The following is an 8,516-nucleotide window of genomic DNA, read 5'->3' as shown; positions in this document are numbered from 1 at the left end:
TCCCCCTTCAAAAAATAAGTAAATAAAAATTAGTTATAAAGCCATAACTATTTTCTCACATTCAGCAGTTACTTCTGATTAATAGCTCTTTTCCACTGTATTCATAATAAAGAAACCCCCTTTTTCCATAGTAGTCAAGAAATCTTTCGTGAAATGCTTTATGTAAGTGTCATTGTTTGTTAGTGTAAAATTGTCATCATATCCACTACCTACTAAGACTTGGAGAAAATTACACAATTAATAGAGATCTTTGCATATTGTCCAGGAGGAGAAACTTTCCCCCTCTACTCCTCTTGAGCTCTTGTGGCTGGACTAATAATAAAATTAACACAAGGCAGTTTAACAAGATAAAAAGAAACACATTTTAATTCATGCACATGGAAGTCTCATAGAAATGGAAGCTAAGAAGTGGCCAAAGCAGGCAGCTTTTATACTATTTAGACAAACAATAAAGTCGTGAGGAATTGACAGGACAAAGAAATTTTGGTTTTGGATGCTCAAGTAGTGAAGAATCTAAACAGAATTTGGGCTTGAGGTAGTAAATTAAAGAAGTAACAATGTTTATTTAAATAGGCTTCTTGGCCCCCAATTCCCTATCTCTGGTGATAGGGGTTTCCTTCTACCCCCAGATGCAGGGAGTGTACCTTTCATATGAAAGATTTATTCCTTCTTTCAGGGAGACAGGAGAGTCAGACTGTCCCTCTTGAGGTGGCTGTTTCTTAAGTAACTTTAATTCAAAATAATCAATATGCTATTAAGGCACATTTTGGGGTGGCCTATCTTGGGCTCCAACAATACACAAGGACAGGATAAAAGTAAATAAAATGAAAGAAATAGTAAGGACCAGGTGGGAAGTAAAAACTAGAAGCCAGGTAAAATCCCTGTAAATTTTGAAGTTAGTAGTGTCTGTGGGCTTACAGAATGAAGAGAATTAGGGCAAATAGACCATTTCACCTGAACTGGGACAAAAGAACTGAGGACCACTGAGAGACAGGTGAAAGAAACTAATGTTTATTGAGAACCTACCATATACGAAGTTCCATGCTAGATACTTCATATAACTTTATATCATTTAATTCTTATAACAACACCTTGAAATAGACTGACTCCCATTTTACAGATAAAGAAACCAAGCTTCAGAGCAGATAAAGTCACACAGCTGATTAAGTGACAGTAGTCAAATCTTGACGACTCCTCCCCCTCCTCAGGTTAATTTTCTAATAAAATGCCACTCCTGGAAATAACATTCTGACTCAAGAAATTAATAATCTAATGGGGGAAGACAAATAAGTACGACAAAATCAGCAAAGAGCTAACTAAAGAGACAGTTCAAGCACGGCTTAGGAGTAAGAAAGATTCTTTTAGGAAGAGAATCCAGACATCTCTGAATCAGACATAGAAAACAAATTTATGGTTACTAGAGGGGGAAGGGGGTGAGAAGGGATAAATTGAGAGTTCCAGATTTGCAGATACTGACTGGTATATATAAAATAGATAAACAAGTTTATACTGTATAGTACAGGGAACTATATTTCATGTCTTGTAGTAGCTTATGGTGAAAAGGAATATGAAAACAAATATATGTATGTTCATGTATGACTGAAGCATTGTGCTGTACATGAGCAATTAACACAACATTGTAAACTGACTATACTTCAACTTAAAAAAGTAAAAAAAAAGAACAGACTTCTCTGAATCAGGTAGAAAAATAGTTGGGCTAGGAAGGGCTACATTCTAAAACCAAACTGAAGAATTAAGGAAATATAGAACAAAGGACATTTCTAAACAAAGTATCTCCTGTGCAGACACTGTTGTTTGCTAACTCATCAGCTTTTCTTCCTATCTTTTCCTTTTACTAGTTCAAAACTAAGTATACTACTTCTTGCCACATATTGCCTTGATATAATGAATCTACAATATCACCAGGGAATAGATTCTTCCTATTTCCATATAAATCTGATGTTGATTTCCTCCATTTGAAATTGTTTACATAGATATATGAGTATTTGAAAGTTGTCTGCATTTGTATTTATACATTTTCCATGTGCTTACTGTCTTTATTTCATTAAATATAAACTCTCTATTTGCCACTTTGTTCCTCTTTTTAAATAGCTTAATTGGAATATAACTCCATACCATACACTTAAGCCATTTAAAATGTACAATTCAGTGCTTTTTGGTATGTTTAGAGCGTCATGAAATCCTCATCACAATCTAATTTCAGAATACATTTGTCCTTCCAAAAAGAAACCCTATACCCATTAGCAGTCACTCCCCATTTCCTAAACCCCTCACCTGAGTCAGAGGCAACCATGAATCCAATTTTTGTCTCTATAGATTTGCGTGTTCTGGACATTTCATATAGAATAAAACAACATGGCTTCTTACACTTAGTATAATGTTTTCAAGGTCCCTTCATGCTGTACTATGTATCAGTGCTTCATTCCTTTTTATTGCCAAATAATATTCTATCTCCCCCCTACCTTTTGCTTGCTAACAGAGCCCTGGTTTTGGTTAAATATCATACCCCCAGGTTAGTCATATCACAGACGTTCAATCTTAATTAATCCAAGCTAGGATTTTTCAAAATTAGACTGTGATCCACTAGTCAGTTATAAAGTCAATTAAGTAAGTGACAATCCACATGTTTCTTATTGTGGTAAAAAAACACATAATATTTACCATCTTAACCATTTTTAAGTAAAGAGTATTATTATTAACTATATGCATATTGTTGTGCAATAGATCTCTAGAACTTTTTAATCTTGCAAAACTGAAACTCCATGCCTGTTAAACAACAACTCCCCACTTCACCATCCTCCCCAGCCCCTGGAAACCACCATTCTACTTTCTGTTTCTATGAACTTGACTACATCAAATACTTATATCACAGTGGAATCATGAAGTTTTGTCTTTTTGTGACTGGTTTGTTTCACTTAGCATAATGTCCTCAAAGTTCATCTGTGTTGTGATATGTAACAGGATTTTCTTCATTAAGGCTGAATAATATTCCATTGTATGCATATACTGCATTTTCTTTATCTATTCATCCTCTGATGGACATTTAGGTTGATTCCATTTTTTGGCTATTGTGAATACTGCAATGATCATGGCTGTACAACTAATATAATTTTCAGATCTTGTTTTCAATTCTTTGGGATATATACCAGAAGTGGAGTTGCTGGATCATATGTAATTGGTTTTTTTTTGTTCAAGAACCTTCATAGTGTTTTCCATAGTGGCTGCACCATTTAACATTCCCATCAACAGTGCTGAAGGGTTTCAATTTCTCCATATCCTCACCAATACTTGTTATTTTGTTTTATTTATTTTTTGATAATGGACATCCTTATGGATATGAGATAATATCACATTGTGGTTTTGAATTGTACTTCCCTGATGATTAGTGAAGTTGTACATCTTTTCATTTGTATATCTTCTTTGGAGAAATGTTAATTCAAATCCTTTGCTGATTTAAAAAACTGAGTTATTTGTTTGTTGTTTGAAGGTGTTCTTTATATATTCTAGATACTAACCCCTCATCAGATACATGGTTTGCAAATATTTTCTCCCATTCACAGACTGCCTTGTCACTCTCTTGATTATTTCCCTTGCTGCACAAATGTTTTTAAATTTGACAAAGTCCCATTTGTCTATTTTTGTTTTTTTTCCCTGTGATTTTTTTTGTCATATCCAAGAAATTATTGTCAAATCCAATGTCATGAAGCTTTCCACTGTGTTTTCTTATAGGAGTTTTATAGTTTCAGGTCTCACATTTAGGTCTTTAATTAATTTTGCATTAATTTTTGTATATTGTGTAAGGTAAGGATCCAACTTCAATCTTTTGCATGTGCATATCCAGTTTTCCTAGCACTGTTTGTTGAAGAGACTATTCTTTAACCCTTTTATTCTTGGTACCTTTGTCATAGTTCATTTGACCATATATGAATCATATATGAGGGTTTATTTCTGACCACTCTATTCTCTTTCATTGGTCAATATGTTTGTGCTTATGCCAGTACCATACTGTTTTGATTACTATATCTTTGTAATATGTTACAAAATCAAAAATTGAAAATGTTTCTTTTTCCCTCCAAATATTCTGTAACCTTGCTCTCTCTCTTTGTGATAAGCTACATCTGACTACATTTTATCAGTCTGAATCTTTTCCAGACTTTAGACCATTATTTTATCAAATGTGCTTCTTGCTTTTCTTCATTATGGATTTCTTCTGACCAAATTGTCCTCTTAGAAGTGTGGTTAAGAGCACATATATTGGAACCAGTTTGCTGAGTTCATAATTCCAGCTCCATCAGTTATTAGCCATATGACCCTGGTTAAGAATCTTAACCTGTCTGTCACTTGGTTTCTTCATCTGTAAAATGGGGATATTAATAGGCGTGAGGATTAAGCAAAATGACATTTGTTGTATATAATGATTTGCTTCTATTATTTTCAGTATTATTATTATTAACAGCAGTCAATTTTCTATTAGGAGAACGACAAAGGTACTTAGGCAAAAACTGTGTACTTTAAGGTCAATGAACAGTAACTTTATATCCAGAAGTGGGGAAGATAAAAGTCTTTTTCCAATTCCATTTTATTTCCCCTTTTGTTCCCAACTGCAGCTGGCCAAGTGGCAGGTGGCTGAAGTACAAGGTTTCACTACTGACTTCTCATTAAGCTGCCTTAAAGTGTAACTGAACTTACCTTACTCTTCATTTTTGACCTATTAGGCACCTTAAATGGTATTGTCTATGGAATAACCACCATTAGTTGGTGTTACAATAAACCATTTTAACTTTTAAATCTTGAGAAGCTTACAAAACATAGAAATGAAAGTCATTTAAACTTTGTGACAGGTAGTTTGAAGCTTCTTCAGAGACAGAAGTTCCCAGAGCATCCTACATCAGATCACAAACTGTGTAGAGAATTTCAAGTGTTTATATACCATGGAGCCTCCTGAACATGGTGACATTACAAGAGACTACATCAGCAAGAAAACAATTCTTCAAGAAAATAATGTATCTTTGGTCTACTAAAACACAATGTCCCGGTGGCATGCAATTAATTACAGATGCTATGAATCCTGTGGAATGGAAGGGACTTCTGCCCTTGCCTAAGCTCAGCTATTTCTTGCTTTCCTGAAAGAACCTTTTCATTCTGTACTCTAGATGTATTTCTCCCTCACTGCTAATGGATGAAGTGGCACCTTCATCTACATGCTAAGTAAATGATTAATAAAGAAAAACATATGGCCTATCTCTGAAAACAGTATAGGAGATATCAGGCTGCAGTGTAACATGCACTTATGAGCAGATACTCTCTGGAATCTGACACATTCGGGCTTGCAGTCTAGCAGGACCATTTATTAGCTGGGAGGTCTTGGGCAAATGACTTACCATCTCTGAACCTTAGTTTCCTCATTTTCAAACTGGGAATATTTACAGTATCTATCTCATAAGGCTATTTTAAAACTCAAATGAAATAATTCATGTTACATTCTCTTAGGAGTGCCTGGCACATGATGGTCCCACATAGTGGTAAGTAGTAAACATTCCTATATGATAAGGTCATGAAGTTAAAAACAAAGTGTTAAGTAATCCATTGTGCCATGATATTCATTTTCAATGAAATACTATTTGGTTGTAATCTTTTCCTTTAAGACTCACCCCTGCTGGTGGGAGAAAGCAAAACATTCATAAAAGGGGCTTGAAACTACACTCCCACTTCAAGATGTGTTCCTGAACTATCCTATCCACCACATAACACACTCCATTCCAGCTAGTTCTGTTGCGTGATGCTCACCTTGATATGTGCACCCTCTTACTGACTCTAGTTCCTATCACTTCTCTGGTGCCTCGGTATTACTGCTTCTTTAGCATCTGGCCTACTTTGTCTCCTGGACCCTCTCTCTGACTTCAGGTTGCTCAGAATGCTTACTGGGGACCTGACCTTTCTGGATAGGCCTCAGGATTCTTTCTCATTAACTGCCTGTTACAATCAGTCCTGGTAAGTGCAGCCAAGCACTCTCAGGACCTGCCCTTTGTATGGCTCTGGTCTCTGAGGAGTCAACATCAGATAATTACCAATTTGGGGGGAGGATACTATCACCCACCAGTACTGTTTCCGAGCAGTCTGTTACTCATCTGTTTTCCACACAAAATATCTCCCTTTGCAACCTCTTTATTGACTATTTGCAAGGGCCTTTTAGTTGTATGACGAGAAAAATCACTTCATAGCCATTAGCTCATATACAATGGAAAGCATAAATATGTGCATGTATATGTGAATTTGTGCATGTATATATTAGCTGAATGGAAGAGGGGCAGTTACCTGGTCAGAAATGTGAGTCCCTAAGGAAAGAAGGGGGAAATGGATGCCAGGTAGGCAGCTAACTAATATTCATGACAGCAAATGAATGTGGGCAACTTATGAAATAAATCTCATTCATAATGAAAAACATTATATTTTCAGGTGAGTGTAGGACTATACATGATGCAAGTTAAATGCAATGTGTTATCTTGGGGGTTTAAAGTGCTCGATTTTGAGGTATAAAAATGCAGAATACAGGTTGTCAACCTGGCAAGTTTTCAGTCTGCAGACATAAAATCTGCCAAGATTTAATCCAGCAGGAAGAGCAGGCAAGGAGATGAACTCCAGAGTGCAGACCTTAAAAACTGTACTAAAAACAGGAATTATAGTGTAAGAACTGTGGTATAGTCAGTAAGATTACTCTCAATGAACACTGATGCCAAGCACACAATAGGCATTCCAATAAAAATCTTACTGAATTGATTCAAATAATAAATTTTCAACAGACCTGGACCTCTACCTACTTCACTAAGTAAGTAGTGAACACAGATCACTAAGATTCATTAAGTAAATAGAGAACACAGTTACTTACACCTCTAGTGTACCAGTTAAAAATTTACATTTGCCTGGTAGTTACAGAAAGTGGAAAACCATGGCTCAAACAAATTGGGGGTTTATTTTTCCCATGTAGTAGCCCAGAGAGGGGCAGTCCAGGATGGTGGTATGGCTCACCACCATCCTTAGTGTATGGCTGTATTGTCAGCTTTCCCACCCCTTTAAGAAACATCCTCAGAAGTGGTATCCCACAGCTTCTCCTTCATACCTTTGATCAGAAGTGTGAAATATAGTCATGCCTATCTGCCAGGGAGGTTGGGAAATGCTCCCCCAAGTTGGGGCTCTGTTAGTTAAAAAAAAAACGGGAAATGGATATTGGGTAAGGAATTTGTATTCTCTCCATCTACTCCTCTACTTAATGAACATCTAAGTACATCCTTCTTCCCATTTATGGAACACACTTACCTTCTTCCTTCCAAGAGAGGTAGTAATCTCATCTAATTCCTAGATCCAGGAACAAACTCAGGATTTCTGGGTGATGTGAAGTCCTCTCCATCATGTTTGAATGTGGCAGAAGATACCAAAGCAAAAATTCCAATCAGAAAAAAGAGAATGCAGAACTCAAAATCCTCAAAATTATTAAGAAATCCTAAACAGGAATAGTGAAGTTTGCTTGCCTCAGCAGTAGAATAAATTCCTTGGTTAGGTCATCTGGTGGCCCTTGAAATCTTTGAAATTGTCTGGGAGGATTTCCCTTGTCCATTGCCCTCTGTTTTCCCTGATTCTGCTTTCTCATAGTTCTTCCTTGTACATTTTCCTCCTGGTTACATCTGAGCTGGGTTTTGTCAAGGATGTCCTTTCTGAAAGCCACGTAGCTTTGGGCAGCTTGCTTCTTGTTGGCACAGGTTTTAGATATTGTTGGCAATATAGTCCCTCAAAATGTAGTAGATTTTTAGCAATTTACTTCTAATCTATCCATATCTGAATAACCTCAGCCAAGGATCTTTCCTAAACTAGTTCTACTCAAGGTTCCAGACTGTGACAAGGTGAGGTGCTTACATCAAAATGTAAATGAACACACTGCTTCCTTCACTGAGAGTCTTCACATAAAAAAAGTCAGCTGAATTAAACAGTGATCTTAGTGTCAAAGTTAATCTACATTCTGGTTCAAGTTCCTTTTCTCATCTCAGACCAGTACCAAAAATTCCTGAACTGACAGCCAGTCAGTGGACTAAACTTGGAGGACCACTGGTCTGGACAAATTTTTTAAGCTTGAGAATTTGGGGCTTTCAGCTGCTTATCTTTGCACTCTATCCGTTTTCCTCTTCTCTTTAACTTAATGACCACTACCTTCAGGAAATGTGAAACAATAAGCTCTGTTGAGAAGAAAACACTATTAATTTGATCAGAGAATGTGTCTAGCAGAGCATCAATCTTATTTACTGCTAAGGCTGCAGCTTTGTTCTCACCACTGTCGATGGCTTCCTCTGGCGTATAGAAGGCTTTAGCTTCTTCAACCCTGCAAGGCTTCAAATTACAGGAATTTCAGTAAACTTAAATTGCAGGCCAAAGGTTAAAAGCACCCCCTCTTAGTACCTTTATTTTTCTTTCCATTTCTCAGCATGAGTTCATCACTTTCTTATGGA

This window comes from Camelus ferus, chromosome X, assembly GCF_009834535.1.
Source record: "Camelus ferus isolate YT-003-E chromosome X, BCGSAC_Cfer_1.0, whole genome shotgun sequence".
Taxonomy (NCBI): domain Eukaryota; kingdom Metazoa; phylum Chordata; class Mammalia; order Artiodactyla; family Camelidae; genus Camelus; species Camelus ferus.
The sequence above is the reverse complement of the archived record's forward strand: the minus strand, read 5'-3'. Positions refer to the sequence as shown.